Source organism: Macaca nemestrina, chromosome 2 (genome assembly GCF_043159975.1).
Source record: "Macaca nemestrina isolate mMacNem1 chromosome 2, mMacNem.hap1, whole genome shotgun sequence".
NCBI classification, from domain to species: Eukaryota; Metazoa; Chordata; class Mammalia; order Primates; family Cercopithecidae; genus Macaca; species Macaca nemestrina.
In genome coordinates this window covers 30,504,277-30,525,672 of record NC_092126.1, presented here as the reverse complement: position 1 = coordinate 30,525,672, position 21,396 = coordinate 30,504,277, and the positions used below count along the sequence as shown (strand labels likewise).

Genomic DNA, 21,396 nt, shown 5'->3' with positions numbered 1-21,396 from the left:
GTCTGGCAACACACATTAGTAGTAAGACTGGGAAAGACCAGCTTTTCCTCCACACATTGCTGAAAAAAGTAGGAAATGGTACAACACCAAGGGAGGGGGATTGGTACTATTTAACAAAACTACAAATGTATTTTCTCTTGATCCAGAAAATCCAAACTGGAAATTATTCCTACAAGTCTAACAGCACACACATACATATGTACATGTCCCAAATCTCCAAAAGCCACAAGCGATATATCCTAACTTTGACACAAAGTCGTTTGGCAACAAAATTTGACTTGAATTGATATAAAGCTATTTATGGTCTTTATTTAACCAACAGTGTGAATAATCACACATTTTCCATCGGAAATAGTAACTTATTTGTTTACTGAGTGCTGCCTCCACTGGAAGTGTTCTGTAATTTTAGAACATGTATCACATTAACAATTCTAAAATCCAGAAAATTATGAATACCAAAACATTTAGTCCCCTTATGGGTTCAGATAAGAGACTGAGGACCTATATAAGCTTATTCATTACAATATTGTTTACAGAAACTAAATGTTGACAACAATCCAAGTATTTACCAATAGGGAACTGGCTGAATTTTCTACGGACAAGTGTTCCTTCCCTCTTTTAAATCCTGTCAACATCTGTTCCCTAAATATTCAGCCTACTATGTCAGTTTAAGTATGTAGTATCTTCTGTTTGTATGGCATGGACTATTTTTACAGCCAACCTTCACCTCATCCATCTCATAAATTAAGGAATATAAGGACATATAAGATTGAATCCCTATTCTACAGCAGCATAACGTATTTGGTGAGAAAAGACTGCATCAAATAACCTAAAATGTACATAACAGCTTGAGGTCACCGTGAAGAGATTATCAGTCAATACAAAAAGCCGTTAACCAAGCCCATTACTGACCATTTCACTAATCCAGTCTTTTAAAGGAACTCACCCAGAAACATCTTTTGAAAATAATATTTCAAAGAAATTATAACACAACTCACAGTGGAGTAATGTGGGAGACCAGTCAGAGTTCTAATGGCTGCTCATAGCTAATGAAACCAGTGGGGAAGCTCTCCTGGGATGGAGCTGGTACATGTCCTCAAAGGATAGTGAAATGGCAAAAGAAAACACTACCGTAGGCAGGAAATTTTATCTAAGAGGCTTAGTTTGGACATACTCTGGTTGAAGTGAAGCACAAGGATACAACTTTTCTTTCTTATTATTCTTCTGTTATGTTATGCACAGGAACATGTTCCAGAAAACCAATGAAGGTTATTGACGAATAATACATACATTCTTTATTCTCTCCCATCATGAAGCACTTTTCTGCACTTGGGTACTGACTAAAAGCTTTACACAAATGGGATTTGGCCTGTAGGGCATGTAGAATTTGGGTATTAAAAACCACATCTACTTTCTCCCTAAAATCTTTCCATGCTTGTATCACTGACAGTTTCCTTGTAATTCATAAAGCCCTTCCATTATCTCTTCCTTTCATATATTTAATATCTGTGCTTTTCTTTTCTTTTTTTTTTTTTTTTTTTTTTTTTTTGGGAGACAGAGTCTTACTCTGTCACCAGGCTAGAGTGCAGTGGCGTGATCTCGGCTCACTGTAACCTCCGCCTCCCAGGTTCAAGCGATTCTCCTGCCTCAGCCTCCCGAGTATCTGGGATTACAGGCACATGCCACCACGCTCAGCTAATTTTTGTATTTTTAGTAAAGACAGGGTTTCACCATGTTGGCCAAAATGGTCTCGATCTCCTGACCTTGTGATCTGCCCTTGTAGGCCTCCCAAAGTGCTGGGATTACAGGCGTGAGCCACTGCGCCGGGCCTTGTGCTTCTTTTTCTAATGCAAGTTGACAATGAATTTATTAACTCTGTAAACCAAAATGTATCTGAGACAAGTCTCAATCAATTTAGAAGTTTATTTTGCCAAAGTTAAGGAACATGACACGTGGCACAGCCTCAAGAGGTCCTAAGAACATGTTCCCAAGGTGGCTGGGTTTATAGCTTGATTTTATACATTTTAGGGATACATAAGACATGAATCAATATACGTGAGGTATACACTGGTTCGGTCCAGAAAGGCGGGGCATCTCCAAGCAAGGGGGCTTCCAGGTCATAGGTGGATTCAAAGATTTTCTGGTTGGCAATTAGTTAAAAGAGTTATGTAGAGGCCATAGATGGCAACTGTTTCCTATTAAATCTTTAAAAGGTATTGGACTCTCAGCTAATCTCTTCAGGATCAGAAAAACAGCTGGGAAGGGAATGGGAATGGGATTCTATTGAGAATGTAAACTTCTCCCACAAGAGAGAACCCTGAAGGGCCATTTCAAAATATGTTAAATATGGGGTAAAATACTTTGATTTCTTACAGGGCCTGCTATCTGTCATGCGATGCTATATATACTACAGTCAGGGTGGTATTTGTTATCTTAGTGCTACAAAGAGTCTGTTTTGTCAGTCTTATAATCTCTATTTTAATGTTAATGCTGCTCAGTTTTGTGCCTGAACTCCAAAGCAAGAAGAGTACAAACAAGCCATGACAGATCTTTCCATTCCTGCCATGGCGTGAGCAAGATTTTTGGAGTTCTTTGGAATCCCCTTGGACAACAAGAGGATCCATTCAGTTGGTTGGGGAGCTTAGAATTTTATGTTTGGTTTACATGTCTAACCATGGAAATTGCTGGTATCCAATAGTTTGGTTTTTGGTTTTTTTTTTTTGAGACAGGGTCTCATTGTCACCCAGGCAGTGGCGCAATCTCAATTCCCTGCAACCTCTGCCTCCCAGGTTTAAGTGATTCTCCTGCCTCAGTCTCCCAAGTAGCTGGGACTACAGGTATGCACCACCACAACCGGCTGATCTTTTGGTATTTTTAGTAGAGACAGTGTTTCACCATGTTGGCCAAGCTGGTCTTGAATTCTTGACCTCAGGTGATCCACCCGCCGTGGCCTCCCAAAGTGCTAGGATTACAGGCACAAGCCACCGTGCTTGGCCTAGTTTGTTTTTAAGCCTACCAAAAAGTAAGAAATTTCTATTGGTTTAAAATTCATTTCCATTTCCTGTATTTTCATCGTCATCTTCACCTTTTCATGACTAGTCATTACTCAATTTAGGCTCTCCTCATTGCTTACCACAGACATTACAATAACTACTAAGCCTGCCTCTACACCTTTGGTTTCTCCTCTTGATGCCATCTTACAAGCTAATATCAGAATAATCTCCAAGAGCATAAGGTTTGATTTTGGCATGTCTTGCTGCATACCTTTCTGTCCCATCCCTGAAAGTTTAATAGAATGCAACTGATCATGAGTGACATTTTTAAAAGATAATCTTAAATTAGCTCAGATTTATCAAAAAGGTAACTCATTTTCAAATTTTGATAATATAATTATTTTTATTAACAATTTACTTAAGAAAACTTTCCATAAATGATTGCTATATACTACAGAACCCTTAATAGCATGAAGTTACCATTATTAACTGCCTTAGAACAATAATTTACATACAGAAGTGAACTATACTCACTGACCACTTCTTTTGTTTTGATGAATACAAACAGAAATAAAAGAATAAACAAGTAGAAGAAAACCATTGAAGACATTGGTAAACACACATGTAGGAAAAGTCAGAGTAGGAAAAGCCAAAACAAATTTACATTTTTATATTGCTACAAAATTCATGTCACACAACCTAAAGTACCTTCCTCCCTCCACACAAAATAAAAATAAAAAATAAAAACAACTGCTTAACATGAATGAAAAGCATATTAGTGCTGATAAATGTTTAACTGATTAGTCAAAGAGCAAGTATCAATTCTAACTATTTGTTGGTAAATAGAACCAGATATTTATACATCAGTAACTGATCATAACAAAAATTAAGAAATTTTCCATGAACAATTTTAGAAACAAGATAGCTATGAAACCTATGTATGTGAGTATGTGAGAAAAAAAACCAAGAGTGATAGTCTCCGTTTTCTCAGAGCTACTTTGCCACACAATAGCTTAACATTCCATTTGGATGTATGTTGTTGAGGATAAGAAGTTTGTGTGCCGATACATCACTTTTCCAAATAAAAATATAAAGTTTAACAATGCAATTTGCTGCTAACAAACATTAAAATGGAAATATATTTTGCTTGCTTTCACTGCAACTTTCATTTGTGGTCTACATTCTGGCATTCTTTGTTTTGTTTTTGTTGTTGTGGTCATTGTTTTTGAGACAGGGTATCACTCTGTCACCCAGGCCAGAGTATAGTGACACAGTCACTGCTCACTGCTGCCTCAACCTCCCATGCTCAAGTGATCCTCCCACCTCACCTTCCCTAGTGGCTGGGATCACAGACACATGCAACCATGCTGAGCTACTTTTTGTTCTTTGTATCTGAACCAAGCAACAGCTATAGGAAGATTTTTCTTTAATGTTAAAAATTAACATTTTAAAATTGATCAGGACATAAATATCAGAAATTTAAGTAAAACAATCAGGATACAGACACAGAGAAAGACACAGCTACACACCAAAACAAAACAGGGGTATCTTGAATTTCTAAGAATGAGTCAGTCCTGGCTTTCTGATTACCCAGCACAATCATGTTATGAGAACATTAGAAATTTTCATGATGCAAAACCTATCTCTTGCAGATTGGAGTAACCCATATGCATGGTTTCCAACAACCAAGTTCTTCTGTCTACCCATATACATATTACCAGAGTACTTTTTCAAGAACCCTTGTTCTACTATAATTCTATTTTATAGCTCCTAAAAACAACAAACTATGACATTATAAGAAGTCAACTCTAAAATTTAACCCTTAATAAAATCACAATATTATCCCAAAACCTGAGAGGATTTGCTCTCTGAATGATTTCAACAATTCGTTTACTTAAGGTACAATGTCAGTTTATGTAAATAAGGAAATCTTTATGGAAAACACAAATGTAACCAACTATATAATATAAAATTATCACCTTAAATTATAATTTAATAGTAATAATTGCCAAGACTGTGTGAAAAGCATTTAGGAAACGTCACTGATTTAATAACATAGTCAATATAAAATGGACTTCTATTTTAAAAGTATCCAATAATAATAAATAACAAAATAATTAAAAAAACAAAAAATAATCAATTTCGATGTGATCAAAAACTAATAGTCATGAACAGGTTGAATTCATAGTTATATATGGGAATATTTTTCAAAAAGTTCTCCCACAAGAAATTATTTATTGTGAATAACAGATTAAATGGGAGTGAGAAAGATGAGGAAAAAGGGGTTGTTCTCAGCTAGGTATTGGCAACATTATTCTGAAAAACAACTAGATATAGTAAATATTTTAGGCTCTGTGGGCCATACAGTAGCTGTTGCAACTGCTTAACTTTACTGTAAACTAATAAGCATGGCTGTGTTACAATAAAACTTTATTTATGGACACAAATGTGAATTTCATATAATGTTCATATGTCAATAAATTGCATTCCTCCTTTGAATTTTTTAAACTGTTTTAAAACAAAACCATTCTTGGTTTGTAGGTTGTACAAAAATGGATGTCAGGCCAGATTTAGCTCATGGGCCAGATTTAATCAAACCCTGTTCTAAATCGTATGTTTAATCACACTCTCAGCCTTCAATCACAATACAGAAACGAAATCTTTCAGCCTTCAATCACAATATAGAAACTAAATCTTTCATTCTCTATATTTTCCGCATCAATTTCCTAAATATTTTATGGTCTATTTCCTATTCTCTTTCTAATAAATAAATAAATAAATAAATCTTCATTTTTAATAGCTATATATATAAAAAACTTTTTTTTTTTTTTTGAGACGGAGTCTCGCTCTGTCGCCCAGGCTGGAGTGCAGTGGCCGGATCTCAGCTCACTGCAAGCTCCGCCTCCCGGGTTCGGGCCATTCTCCTGTCTCAGCCTCCTGAGTAGCTGGGACTACAGGCGCCCGCCACCTCGCCCGGCTAGTTTTTTGTATTTTTTAGTAGAGATGGGGTTTCACCGTGTTAGCCAGGATGGTCTCGATCTCCTGACCTAGTGATCCGCCCGTCTCGGCCTCCCAAAGTGCTGGGATTACAGGCTTGAGCCACCACGCCCGGCCCTTTTTTTTCTTTTTTAAGACGATGTCTTGCTCTGTTGCCCAGGCTGGAGTGCAGTGGCATCTCAGCTGCCTGCAACCTCTGCCTCCCAGGTTCAAGCGATTCTCCTGCCTCAGCCTCCCAAGTAGCTGGCATTACAGGCATGCAGCACCACACCCAGCTAATTTTTTGTATTTTTGGTAGAGATGGGGTTTCACCATGTTGGCCAGGCTGGTCTCAAACTCCTGACGTCAAGTGATCTGCCCACCTTGGACTCCCACCAAAGTGCTGGTATTACAGGCATGAGCCACCAAGCCCAGCCTAAAACATTTAAATGACAAGCAAAATAAGGTAAATCTTTACAAATGCCATAAGACATTTGCAAATTTTCTTATGTAAGAGGAGATAAAGATCATATTCATACACTGTGAGAATGTAGAATTCACATTCACTGACCGCAATACAAATCTAGAATTTTTTTTTTTTTTTTTTTTTTTTGAGACAGAGTCTCGCACTGTTGCCCTAGCTGGAGTCCAATGGCACGATCTCGGCTCACTGCAACCTCTGCCTCCTGAGTTCAAGCGATACTCCTGCCTCAGCCTCCCAAGTACCTGGGACTACAGGTGCCCGCCACCATGCACGGCTAATTTTTTGTATTTTTAGTAGAGACGGGTTTCACTATATTGGCCAGGCTGGTCTCGAACTCCTGACCTCGTGATCCACCCACCTCAGTCTCCCAAAGTGCTGGAATTACAGGCGTGAGCCACCTCGCCCGGCCAAATCTAGACTTTCTTAATGACAAAAAAGTCCCTGTTAGATAATCAAATGGAAACAGATTTCATTTCTAGTTACTTTACATAACAAAAACACTATATAACATATGACATGATGAGTTAATGGATGCACGCTTTGAGAATCAATACCTGCCAACATTTAAAATTTTAAAAAGACACTATGTGCCTCCTGATGAGAAAATACAATGGCACCTACAGTCCTATCTAAGGGATTAAGTTTAAATGTAATCAAACTCTGACCCTACCTGCCAACTTAGAAAAAAATATAGAACAAAATGTTTAACTTCACCATGAATACAAGATGGACAAAATACAGATTGTAGGGAACTCAGCAGGTCAAACAACTCAGGTACTTCAGTGAATAACATATAAAGAAAAGAAAGGGCTGGAGGGAAAAACCTACTGCTTAAGAAAGTCTTCAAAGGAAAATATAGTCCAGACTCAGTGGCTCACCCCTGCAATCCCATCACTTTGGAAGGACGAGTCGGGAGGATCACTTGAAGCCAGGAGCTCAAGACTAGCCTGGGCAATGAAATGAGACACCGTGTCTCTAAAAAAAATTAAAAATAAGCCAGCCATGGTCCATGGTGGTATGCATCTGTAGTCCTAGCTACTCAGGAGGCTTAGGCAGGAGGATCACTTGAGCCCAGGAGTTCAAGGCTGCAATGAGCTGTGATTATGCCACTGCATTCCAACCTGGGCAACAGAGTAAAATCCTGTCTAAAAAAAGTGCGGGGGGAGGGGGGGCGCGCAGGGGAGGCCGGGTCCCGTGGCTCACACCACTTTGGGAGTAATCCCAGCACTTCGGGAGGCTGAGGCGGGCAGATCATGAGGTCAGGAGTTCAAGACTAGCCTGGCCAACATGGTGAAACCCCATCTCTACTAAAAATACAAAAATTAGCTGGGCGTCGTGGCCCACAGCTGTAATCCTAGTTACTAGGGAGGCTGAGGCAGGAGAATAGCTTGAACCAGGGAGGCAGAAGTTGCAGTGAGCAGATATGACACCACTGCACTCCAGCCTGGGTGACAGAGCAAGACTCCATCTCAAAAAAAAAAAAAAAAAAAAAAAATAACAAAAAAACTTTTTTGAAGTGAACATGAACAATTCTAAACTATAGTGTCTAGAGACACACACTTAAGTGACAAAACCATAAAGAAACAGAAATAGGGCCAGGCGCAGTGGCTCACGCCTGTAATCTCAGCACTTTGGGAGGCCGACGTGGGCACATCACGAGGTCAGGATATCGAGACCATCCTGGCTAACATGGTGAAACCCTGTCTCTACTAAAAATACAAAAAAATTAGCCGGGTGCGGTGGCGGGCGCCTGCAGTCCCAGCTACTCAGGAGGCTGAGGCAGGAGAATGGCGTGAACCCGGGAGGCAGAGCTTGCAGTGAGCTGAGATTGCGCCACTGAGATCTGCCTGGGCGACAGAGCAAGACTCCGTCTCAAAAAAAAAAAAAAAAAAAAGAAACAGAAATAATTTATTATTCTGAAAGTCAGAAGTTACTTTTGGAGGGAAAAAGAGGGTTGTGACTGGCATAGAACACATTGAAGAGCTTCTGCAGTGGCTGGTAAAGTTCTATTTCTTGACTTAAGTAATAATTACAAGCATGTTTACCTTAAAATAATTCACCAAGACATATATTTGTTTTGAATGGTTTTCTGTATCTGTGATCTATGTTATGATGAAAAGGTTGAAAGCTAATTAAAGCAAATTAATTTCATACACATATCATACAAATGATACACACACTTTTTTACATATACATGTAAAAACTTAGAGGGTTCAATCAAAGCTCTAGTAAGAGCAAAAAAAATCGTAAATTAGCACTCTGTTAAATGTAAAACAAAAGAAAATATAACAAATAAATGAGCCAGCACTTATCTTAAGAAGATTATAAAAACAAAATAAACCAAATAAAATAGCAGACAGAGAAGCAAACAAGCTAGTTCTTTCCTTCTTTGCAAGCTCATTAAAATAGACTAAATTTTGATAAGTTGACCAAGTGGAAGGGGAAAAAACAAAGTATTCTTAGTAACAGCAAGAAAGATAATATAATACCAGCCCTCAATAAGATTATTTAAACACTGGAGCGGGAGGGTGAAGAGTATTATGTACAGCTTTAGGCCAACAAATTTGAAGAGCTAAATGAAATAAAAAATAAGAAAGGACAAATCTGTTCTAAGAAAGGACAAATTTCCAAAAAGAAAGAAACTGTCCCAGTTCATTTTATGTTGGCATGATCCTAACCCCAAAACATGACAAAGAGAGCACAAGAGGAACGATCTCACAATACATCATGAACAAGAAGTAATCTTTTCAAAAATGCAAGGGCAAAGATTAGAAAGTCTATTAACTGATTATGTAAGTCAACTAAAGGAAAAAAGACGTAACAATGTGTCACTCAATGTGGCAAACCTTTGATTAAAAAAACACTTTGTTTCAATTAGCAGAGTATGATGGCACATACCTGTAATCCCAGCTACTTGGGAGGCCTCTGAGGGAAGATCTCTTGAGTCCTTGAGATGGAGGCTACAATGGGCTATGACTGCACCACTATATTCCAGACTGGATGACAGAGTGAGACTCCATCTCTAAAAAAAATTTAATTAACTAAATTAAAATAAAAATAAACTAAGCAAACAAAATATAAAACTTCCATGCATCAATACAGCATTAGGGTGAAAAAAAAACTCATAGATAGCATTTATAATGCAAAACATAAATGGATTTTGCCATTTAAACACAGATACCTAAAGATATTAGCTATTAATGCCAATCCTATTAATTCAACATTGTTAGAGAGATTTTACCCAACCCAGTAGGTCAAGTAAAAGAAATCAGAAGTATAAATTTTAAAAGGAAGACAAAATTATAATTTGCACCTAATAGTGTCTACAAAAACTGAAGATAATCAAATTTAAAAAATTTTAAATCATAAAATAAGACTGCATGACTTATAAAAAAAAAAAAGAAGAAAGAAAGAAAGATTCCCTAAACACTAAACACTGCTCAAAACTTAATATTTACTGTGAGTGATATGCCAGGGACTGTGCTAAACACCAAACAAACCAATACCAACCATAACTAAAATAACCCAGCACAAGGGCAACAACAGTCTTGGTGCATTATGAAAACCTAGATATAAAAAAAAAGTGTGACTTGTTTGAAGGACCCAAATGGCAAATCAAGATGCACAACATACTCCTGGATGCGAATGCTTATTATTGGCATATATAAATTTTCTATAAAGTAATTGATACATCTAATGCAAATCTAATAAAAATTCCAAAGGGACTGTGAGACAGAAGACGGCAGGAAGATTCTGAAGTCCATGTAAATTGTCTGAGAATACCTACAATTTTTAAAAGAATAATGATATAAAGGGAATAGCCCTATAATGTAGAAAAACAATAAATCCTGTTACTTAAAGGTGTAAGGTTTGTGTAAAGAGAGACATATAGATCAACAGATTAAAACGAAGTCCCAAACAAATCCGTAAATATATCAGTTACGTACATGATAAGGGGATATTTGTTGATGGATTAGTTATGGTAAGAGAGTTTTCTGGTTGCACAACTGGATAGAAAGATATTCTTGACTAAAATTGGGAAAACTAAACAGAGAAGGACTGAACAAAGGAAGAATATAATAAACTTAAATTTAGACTCGTCAAATTTGAGGAACCATCATGAAATCCAAGAAAAGTGACATCAAATAGATAGATAGATATGCAGGCCTGGAGGTCATAACAATAGCCTAGGCTGGATCTGTTAACTTGGGAGTCCTGCATACAAAGTGGTTAACTGAAGTCATAGACACAGACTAGATTGCCAAGAGAAGGGTATAGTGAGAAGAGAAAAGCACTAGATCTTGAGGAATACAACACAATGAATCAGGAAAATCAGGAAGGCATAATATCATAGAAGCAAAGGCAAAAATATATTTCAAAATGAAGTACACTTAAGGTCTGAAAATGTCACCTGGAATTCTCAAAGTACATTCTGTATAATATAAGGTTATAGACTCACAATGTGAAGAGTAAAGAATTAAGATTTCAAAACAGTATCTTTAGAAAGGGCTTATACAATTTTAAAAGGAAATGAGAGAAGACAAAGATATTTTTAAAAAGCAGTCTGGAAGGACATATTCAAGTAAGAAACAATGGTCATCACTGGGGAAAGAATTACAAGTGGTTTTTAACTTCATACATTTCGGTACTGTTTGACTATTTTAGCAAACACATGAAGTACTTATACATTAGCAAAAAATAAAGATAGTTGAACCTGGAAAAGCAAATTGGAGAAAAAAACAACCCAGACATTGCCTTATAAAAATATTTTTATCATTACTTAAAAGTTGAAAAACTTTACAGAGCTCCTCACAGATCTACTGCATTCTCTTTCATGATAGCCATACCCTATAAAATGAAATACTTTTATTCATCTTTTAACAAGCATTTATTATACATCTATTATGAATCAAATCATTGTGCTGAAAACATTGGACGCAAAAATATAAATAAATTACTACCCCCCCTTAAGCTTCATGGGCCTACAGTTTAATGGAAAACAGACATGTAAACAATCATAATTCAATATGATCAGTGTACACACAAAGTGACAATGAATGTACAAGCTAAGATATTTTACGAGAGAAATAAATTTGAACTGATTCTTAAAGAAAGAAGGAGGTAGGAGTTCCAGGCAAGGAACTTCTAATATATTTAGAATCTGCATTCACCCATCCTACCCACCATGCTAGTCGATGCCCTATGTATGTCCCACCACTACCACTGAGGATCTCATCAAATCCTCACCTCTCTTTTAAGTAGTCAGCATAGACAAATGGCTATCATTTTTCCTATATGTTAAAAACAAATCAGCATCCAGACATCAAATCATGATGATTTCAACATCCCGCTTACATATTATTTTTAATTTTGAACCTGTCACAATGCATAGTAGTACCATGAGTGGGAAAAAAAGAAGAAAAAAATAAAATGAGCCCCAAAATCAAATATAACATATATTTACTTTTGTTGTGCTTTTGCTCAATTATATAAGAAAAAAATGAAAGTTGAGAACTCTAAAGTTAGGTTTTTCTACTAGGAAGGAAAAAAAAAAAAAAACCTCTGTTCTTTAATGTTTAGAATAATTAGTATTTAGTTGTTATTGTCCCAGTACTTATTACTCCTAAAACCTGTTCTGGGGAAACTTGTGTGCCTAAGGAACTGGATTTAATGGAACCTATTAACTTTTTTAAGACACTGTCTAAAAACACTGATTGCATATCACTAGGAGGTCAATCCTACAATCATCTTTTCCCAAATGGTCACTACTCCAAAGCACATTAGCTGTTCATTCAGTAACAGTTTTGGTGTACTATGTTTAAAGTCCTTAAGGAGTATCAGTTAACTGATTATGTTGCTTGAAAGCAGTATTAAGTAGTAAAACTAATTCATCAATCATCACATTTTCCTAAATATTTTTCATATATTGCTATTTTAAGAAAAGAAAGACCATAATAATTACAGAAAAAGTAATCAGTACTACAATTTTCTTTGGAAAAGGTAAATATATGCATGGCTGGCTGTTGAAATAAAAGTCTTTCCAAGAAGCAAAGTGATAGGCCAGGAGTTGAAAAGAATCAACTGCAAAGAAAACCTCATTTCTATTTTCAATTGCTATTTCTGTTGACAACAACAAATAGTCGTTTATTTATATATCTATTGCCTCAGATAAAACAACACAACCAATGTATATGATATTTCACATGCTTTAACAAAAAGAAATAATCTCATTCCTTTATAAAGGATAACTTTTCAAATTAGAGTAATTTACATGCTTTTAGTGTTTTTCTGTTTTTGAAAATTAGTAGGTTACATTTGAAAAACTTTGCCAAAGGAAATATAGTCCCACATTTTCACAAAGGGAAGAAATGTTAAAAATTCAAACTTTCAAGCTAAGGTTACAGGTATTCTAAATGAAAAATAATTTTTTCTTCCAATAGTCTCTTTAATTACTATAACTATACTGCAGTATCCTTCCTATATTATAACATTATAGCACAATATTTGAGATTGTTTTTTAAGCACTCAGTATTCTAAGGAGGAAAAACATGAAACTAAAGCCACATTAAAATGACAATTTCCTCATTCAGTAGAGAAAAAAAAATCACTTAGTTCTTTCCTGAATAAATCAGTTTTAAAGACACTGTAATATATAGTGATAAAGATCTCAATTCCGTAACACAGATAAGCTTAAGTGCTTAATATATTCAGTTATGTGAGCATTTTGTACACACTAGGAGTTCATGGATTACACATCTTACAGTCTGCTGTGAACATGTGGAATTAGGCACTTACCTTAAAATACCACCCCACCACAAAGAATTATTATTAATAGTTTTGTCACCAAGAGCAAATTTTATTTCTAAAAACTGATAAGTAGGGACAAACTAAAATACAAAAACAACACAAGACAAAACACAACAAACAAAAACAAAGCTGCTTACTGAAGGTAAAAGGTAACAGAAGGCCACAGTTTTGAAGATCTGATACACAGGAATCAGGGATCCCCTTCTGGAGCAAATCTTTAAATTAATAAAAGTAGGGCCTTCTGTTTACTTTTTGCTATAAAACACTCATCATCAATTTCAAAATAAGAACCTTAAGAGTTAATAAATAGTAACACAAACCAAAGCTAATGATATTAAGGATTCCAATAAATTTTAAATAAACTACCTAAGACTAAAAGCTGAAAATTTTAAGCCCTCCTTCCTTTTCTCCCTTTCCCTCTCCTCTCTCTGTTTTACTGTCTGTATCCCTTCACATATATATGCATATACACATAAATAAAATTTATTCCTTTTAGAACACTGGGTAGTTAACCAGAAAAATTAATAAAATCTTGAATAAACAAACTTAGAAGGTCTATTTAGTTGACATTTACTTTTTGAATATGGAAATTCTGTTGTTCGACTTCACCAGACACTAGAACTCCTCTTAGAATATTTTGGTAAACAAAGAACCTAGTCTTTTTGTTAAATTCAAACGGCAGGAAAGGAATGTCTTTGATATACATAACTAAATCATCATCTTATTATACTCCTATCCTAAATCATAATTTTACATACATATATAAAACATTTCCTATGCCTACATTTTTACCAACACATGAAATTTTGCTTCCCTAACACTGTCCTAGCAAAATCCATTAAACTTCATACCAATTATATGATTTGGTAATATATATTCCTTAAATATAAAGATGCCTCCAGTAATTCATTTTGTTTCTAAATAGACATCTCTCATCTCAGACTTTTTATGCTCAATATTTCTTAAGAGTCCACAAAAGAATAATTACCAAAATTAGTGAAATGTTTCACAGTCCTTATTTGGGAGAATAACCTGACTAAAGCAGACCACTCACTAATAAAGTGCAACTTAATAAATCATGTGGAATCTTATTTTGTTCAAACCCTTACTAACTCCTAGCACCATCTGTTACCATCAAAACTATATGACAAGATATGATATATAATTAATAGGTAAACAACAATCTAATTAAAATGGACAAATACTCCATGTTCCTGCCATTTGGGAGCTCTAATTACAGACTAAATTTTAAGCTTGAATTAAATATTTAAGCTGGAAAATTAACTTTCCTTCTCAAGCCTTGAATACATTAATACAGATATGTGAAGCGACTTCCTGATGGGAACTTAAACATGTAATTTAGTTTCATCAAAGCAGTTACTAATTGTTAAGCAGCAGTACCTTACCATATGTACACAATAGCTATTTAGAGCTGAAAAGGTGGTTCTAAAGCACCCCTCTGCAACCCTTTCCTGACATAAATATAAAATGTATATACAGCACAGCAGTTAATACTACACATTGAAAATAAATTACCTAGTCTTCAGTCTTTGATGCTTTCTGAAGACAATTAGAAATTGGTCTAAATAAACAAAATATACCTATATATGACAAGGTAAGAACCATACAAGTATAAAAGACCAAAAGATATTCAAGAATAAGCATCCAGGTATAAAATTCTCAGGTTACACAAAACTAATTAAAAACCCTGACCTACTGAATCAAAACAAGAGTATACTAATTCTGCTTTCCTTCCTAACTCTTCTCTTCATAGAGCATCGCAGGCTTTACTAATAATGTTCTAGCAAGCATTTAGAATGGCAACGTAAAGGTGAACACCCTTCTACATTTTTCATTTAATTTTGAATGTAGGAGGAATAATTTTTCAGAACAAATGACCCTAACAGGCAATTGTTTAGGAAAAATTCTCTAAGAATTTAAAATATACATGTATTTTCACTACTAATTTATATTTAGCAAATGAATGACAGAGAGGTTGCTAGAAAGGTATATATTACTCTTTAAAAACAGATTATTCTAATTCTTTATAACTATAAAGACTAACTGCAGGTCAACCCACATTAACATAGTTTGGTTACAAAAAGAGAACACTGTCAGAGTTGGTAGAAACTGCTTTTGTTTATATATTAAATATTATTTTGTTAAGCATTCAGTAGTATAACCATTAAATTTTACTAATAAAAGAACTAATTTTTATACTTTCACAGTAAAATATGATATTGCACTGGTTAAGATTCAAGGTCAATGACAAATATATAAGTTGATTATACTAAATCTCCCTTATTTGAAATTTTTACCAGAATTTAAGTAATTAACATTTAAATCATAAGATCTTTTAAGAATAAAAAGGAAATTTTTGTTCTGTATTGGCAATAGGAAACATATTTCATATTTTATAATTCATTACTATTGTTCTAGGTTTTTGCTCAAGAATAACATATATAATATTAACATATAACATTATATATTGCCTGTTTTTTGCTCCCAATATTTCTTTTTATCTCTTCTATCTTAAAATTGCCCAAGTTTTACTCATGTTTAAATTTTTACTCATGTAGCTATACAGCATTTGGTATTCCTAATAAAGTACTGCTCCCCAACTATCTGAATATGTTGATGCATTTTAGTTTCAAAAAAATCACAGATCTGCCCTGCATACACATAAGACGTGCTTTTACTCTTCATTAGTTGACAAAATATATAGGTATACGGGTTTAAAGATGCCTTGTAATTACCCTAATGTTTCATAAAGATTTGTAGCCATACACTGGCAAATACCCACAGAAAGAGAACAAGGGCACTCTTTGAATAACCCCTTGAAGTAAATATTTATTTTCATGTTATTCTACATCATCTAAAAATTTGCAAACAGAGAATAATCAACAGATATCACTGAAAGATAAAAACCCAATCCTAAAAGATTTGATAGATATACAAAATCTGGCTGGTTCACATTTAAGCATCAAGGTTCTTTTCTAATATTAAATCAGTCAACTGGATGACAACAGAAGTTCCTCCATAATGCAGGCTAGAAAAGTCTATTCAATTTTATTTAAAATCTGTATGCTGTAAAAGTACATGTCATGGAATTTACTAGGATGACAACTATATAGATATGAAATTCATGACATATTGATTCAACATATTGAACTGGTTTTTAAAACCAATTTATATAAATGATTATAATAGTCTATATTATGTTTAGCCCATGAGGCATATGGTAGTAAATTTGAATTTAATTTTAAATAAATTTACATAAATATTAAAAGTTCAGTAATTTTTATCCACCCTGCATATGAAACAGAGCAAATAAAAAAACAAGAGGACTGTATATTATAAATGCACTTGAGCCTGAAACTCAAACCAGAAATCCAACTTCATTTCTTTAAAAGGAACCAAAGGATAACTGGTTTTTGTTAGGAAAAAAGAAAAACACATCACTGACAGAGAAAGTAATACTGATTATTAAGCAATATATATTTACAAATATGTAAATACATGTTATAAATGTTTATTTAGCAGTAAATATAATTTTCGTCTACTATATATTCTACAAAACTTAATGCATCAAAAAAGCTAGCAGTGACATATGGTATACATATATTCACATCAAATTATCAATTAAGACATATATACAGTCTCTTCACTTTGGAGAACTTATAAGCAATTTACAAAATGAAAATATTTTAAAAGGTACATCAAAAGTGTTTTTTATAGGTACTAGAAAGTCAGAGGTTCCATCATTGGTATGAGAATGATCCCAACTTTCCATTAGTAGAGCTCAAGCTGTGACTCTTGGAGACTTAGCCAGTATGAAACATACAGACTCTGAAAGTGGAGGCCTTGACCTTACCTTATCCTGAGTTCCATCCAGTAAGTCAACTGGCCCACATATCCATAAAATTTTATTCTGAAATTTAAAAACTAGTAAGCAAGAACCAAGATACAATATATAAATTTGAAGTGTATGGTTTCAGTATTATCAGAAGCATTATCAAATGCCTATCATTCGCCAGCAGCTTGACAGATTTTTTTTTTCTCTAGCATTCAAAACAATTTACAAACTAGGCATTATTCCCACTTCACAGATGAGGAAACCATGGCTCACAGATTAAGTAACTTGCCTAACTTCACACAACTATAACTCAGATCTCTAACTAGAAAATCTGTTTATAACACTATTTTCTACAACATTTTATTCTGAAAATTTTCAAACTTTCAGAAAAGTTATAAGAATGTTATAGTAAATATTCACATACCCACTACCTAGATTCTACAATTGACATTTTACTATATGTATTGTTATCACTTACCTAACTACATCTACTAGACCATCCTATTTTTAATGCATTTCAAAGTTGCAGATGTTATTCTACTTTTTCAGTATTTTATTATATTTTCAAATATACAGAAAAGGTGAAAAAAATTACATTGCAAACTCATGTCTATCATCCAGAATCTTCAATTACATTTTATTGTACTTCAGTATCATAATGTCGATGTATTTGTTCATCCTTCCATCATTCCATCTTATTATATTATTTTAATTGTTAAAGTTATTGTTGCAACCTCTAAGTCCCCTCTACAAAGAGAGAACTACAGAAAAGTTGTTTACATGTATTTAATACTGCTATATGTCCTTAATCAGTTAAAGTTATGTTTGGATATACAGGTTTTCAAGGTTTTTCACTTCTCTAACATTTCCACCAGGTGACTTTTAGAGACACAAACAGATCCTTTAGGAGAGGGCAACATGCTTGACTCAAAAGAGTTGAGAAATACAAAAGCACTAAAATATTTTCTTAGGCTATAAGAGAAATTGAGAAAAATAACACATAAAAAAAATTCCTAGGGAAAAAAATTTGCATTCCCTGACAATGAATAGATTAGTCAATCAAGAAACCTGATTATTACAAGTGACTCTGAAAGTTAGCTTTACAGTAAAGTTACACTACAAAAACTAAGCAACTACAATACCTTTGTACTTTTTCATGGTATTTATGGCTGTGATTCTATGATGCATACCTATAATTGTCATTTTGTGCTGATAACATTTTATTCTTAATTCACATGATGGGATTTCAAAATATCACCATTTCGTGGAGCTCAGCTATTAATCTTAAACTAATATACCACTTTATCATCACAATTCTCTCCATCCTTAAGTTCTCTTATTCCTGAACTCTCAGTACAAATACTTTCAAGCACATTGAAAAATCTAGTTCTTTGACTTCATTTGATTTAAATCTCTTATTCTCCTTCTTGCTTCATTTCCTTTCTTATCAATCTTAGACTCTATGAGCTACTATTTCAACTAACATCTCACCAGTCCATTGCTCTCTCTTTCTGTGTTAATCAAGTCCTGAAAGCCTTCCAACACTCACAATCTCACACACCTTCTCTTCCTCTACACCTAATTTCCTGAAGGCAGAGGAAATAATGGACCAACAGGAATTCCTTCCATCTTTGACCCTTTCACCCAACTCAAACACCTACATCCACTGTGGCAGCCAAGGAGATGTACTACTCAAGAGACAAAATGCTGTGGGGAATTATAGTCAGCTGACAATATCCAGCTTTCATACTTTCAGGATTCACTGTAGTGTTTAAGCCAAGGCCATACTCTCCCCATACATCTTACAAGGCCATGCAGCTCCCAAACAATGACAGGGATGCTGCAGGAAAAACCATTCCTGCCAACACAAGGCATCTTGTAATAGGCAAAATTTGCTCTGTCTACTGCATTATCCCCTCACCATTGTCTCAGCTGGGACTTTTTGAAAACTGCATTGGAATCTGAAGTTCCTCCTCTCCAATCTGTCTTCCTTACTCCTCTCTTACCATAGGTGTTGAACCTACATGAGTCTGAAGGCTTTGCCTGCTTATTCCCTCCCTCCCCCCCATCTCTCTCTCTCCCCCGCCTCCCTCCCTCCCTCCTAAGATTTCCCCCCAAGAAATCTCTTAAGCTGCTAATTCCATCTTGGCATCTGCCTCCTGGGAGATCTGAATTGTCATGTCAAATCTACACCTTTCATATTTCTTGCATTCTCAGTTAAAAAAAAGTCTCCCCTAAATCAAGAACAACAAATCTCTGCTGCTCTGTGTCCCCCTCTGACAGTCAGTTCTTCAGATAATAGTAACATAGTACCTTTCACTGATAGTCTATAATGCTTCATGTTCCATTTATATATCAACTACCCAATAGGCTGATTTTTGCTTCAAACCACTCCACTCCAATTGCTTATTAAGGCACATTACACAGAGATGTCAAATTCGACGACCATTTTTGGCACTTCACTTCTAATCCCTCTATTTTTCACACTGTCGTGTTGTTGTCTCCAGCTGTGTGTTCAGGCATATCGTTATTCACTGTTTCCCTCCTTCATCTCTTGGCCAAGTTTCTCTTTTCCCATCACTTGGCTTGATAGTAGTCAATTTATCCAAGGACTTCTCCTTATCTCTACCTATAATCCCTGGGCAACCTTAGATACCCATCAAATACACTTATTCATCTTTGTTCCATCAATGCCAAACACAATGCTTGGGAAATGCTTAGCAAATAATTTTTAAATAAGTTCATGCCAGCATTTATGTTAGTGATTCCAAGTACATATCTCTTACAGAAACTGATCTCCTGGCCTTGAGAGATCCATACATTCAACCATCTCCTATCTTTAATCAATAAGATGTCCAAACAGAAGTCATCCTCTCCCCTTTCAAACTGCTCCTCTTGTATTCTCTTGTAGGGATGGCCTTATCAACCAACCTCTCACGCAGGTCAAATGCCAGTATTTCCTTTCTGGCCTTCTCTGATGCAATCAACTGCCAAATATGATCAATTTAGTCCCTTCTTCTCCCTTACCTCTGACCCTGACTTAATTTAGTGTAAAGTCTCCTTGTAAGTATCTGGGCTCTTGAATTTTGCCTCTCATCTTAATTGCTAAATTCCACATAAGTGCTCTAACATTCAAATCTGATCTCACCTCTCCTTGGCTTAAATTCCTGCAGTAGATCACAATGCCTAGCACTGCAATTTGAGACTATTTCTATTTTTCATTTTTCTTTCCTCTTCTAGGAGAAAAAAACAAAGCCCAAATTTTTGGCATAACCCACAAGACTCTTCAAAAATCTACTTTGTATTTATAGTCTCAGGTCTCATTCTTACTCAATTTGCAAACCCAAACTACTTGCAGTTCCTCAGTACACTTTAGGTTTGTAGACATTTCTAGGCTACCCAGGCAGTATTTCCGTCTGCTTAGAGTGTCTTTTTTCAATATTTCAATATTCTTCATATACATTCAGCCTGCACATTCTCAGGGAAGTTTTCTTGAAACTATCCTCCATCCTGACCTCCAAGCTGGTTTAAGAACCCTTCTTCTGGGGTACACTGTTTCCCATGCATTAATCTATCACATTATTCATCACACTAGATGTTAATTTTTTAACTACTACTCTTTCCTCTATAAACTACAAGCTCCTATTGGAAAAAATCATATTTTAACTCTGTTGATCCAGCACCTAGAACACTGCCACAGTAGGTAAAAAGTACTTCATGGAAAGAAGTTTAAAAAGTAAGGAGAAAAGAGAGACCTTTAGTATCTCAATAAATTTGTAAATTACTTTACAAAACAAATGTAATTTCTGCTTGGTGATTCTCATCTCTATCTTTAATGCAGAATGAAAGGCCTCTCTAAGCTGTCCTCCCAGAACTTTGCTGGGAATCATCCTGAAATATCTCACATATTCCTGAAAAAGACCAATCAGCTAACACTCACCTACCATGGCACATCTATCCCTATGTGATATTTAAGGTCTGCTGCTTCCATTGCCTCCAAATTAAGCATGGGAGGGCCTCACCTGTTCCCCCATTGAGATATCTGTTGCCCTCTCTGCTGTGTACTGTTGATTATAGCAGGTCACTACTGTCACCAACAGGGCACCACTGCAGCTTCTTCAATATATCCCCACTCCCACTGAACCCAACCTCCCCTCTGCTCTAAAGACTGCCTTACCAAGTAGCACTGCTATCAACCATGATGCCCCAACACCTTTCCAACACTGTTAGCACAGTGGAGTCTGCAAAATGACAGTTAATTCGTGGACTATGGCAAAGAC

General features: G+C 35.3%; 1 protein-coding gene across 1 annotated transcript in view; it reads right to left on the bottom strand.

Moving 5' to 3' along the window:
- The window catches only part of LOC105465802 (TBC1 domain family member 5), a 570,286-nt gene that overhangs the window by 395,945 nt on the left and 152,945 nt on the right, over positions 1–21,396 (bottom strand). The window contains exon 4 of the mRNA XM_011714415.3: positions 9,352–9,475. The gene's annotated coding sequence lies outside the window, so the exon portion shown is untranslated. The remainder of the gene's footprint in view (positions 1–9,351; positions 9,476–21,396) is intronic.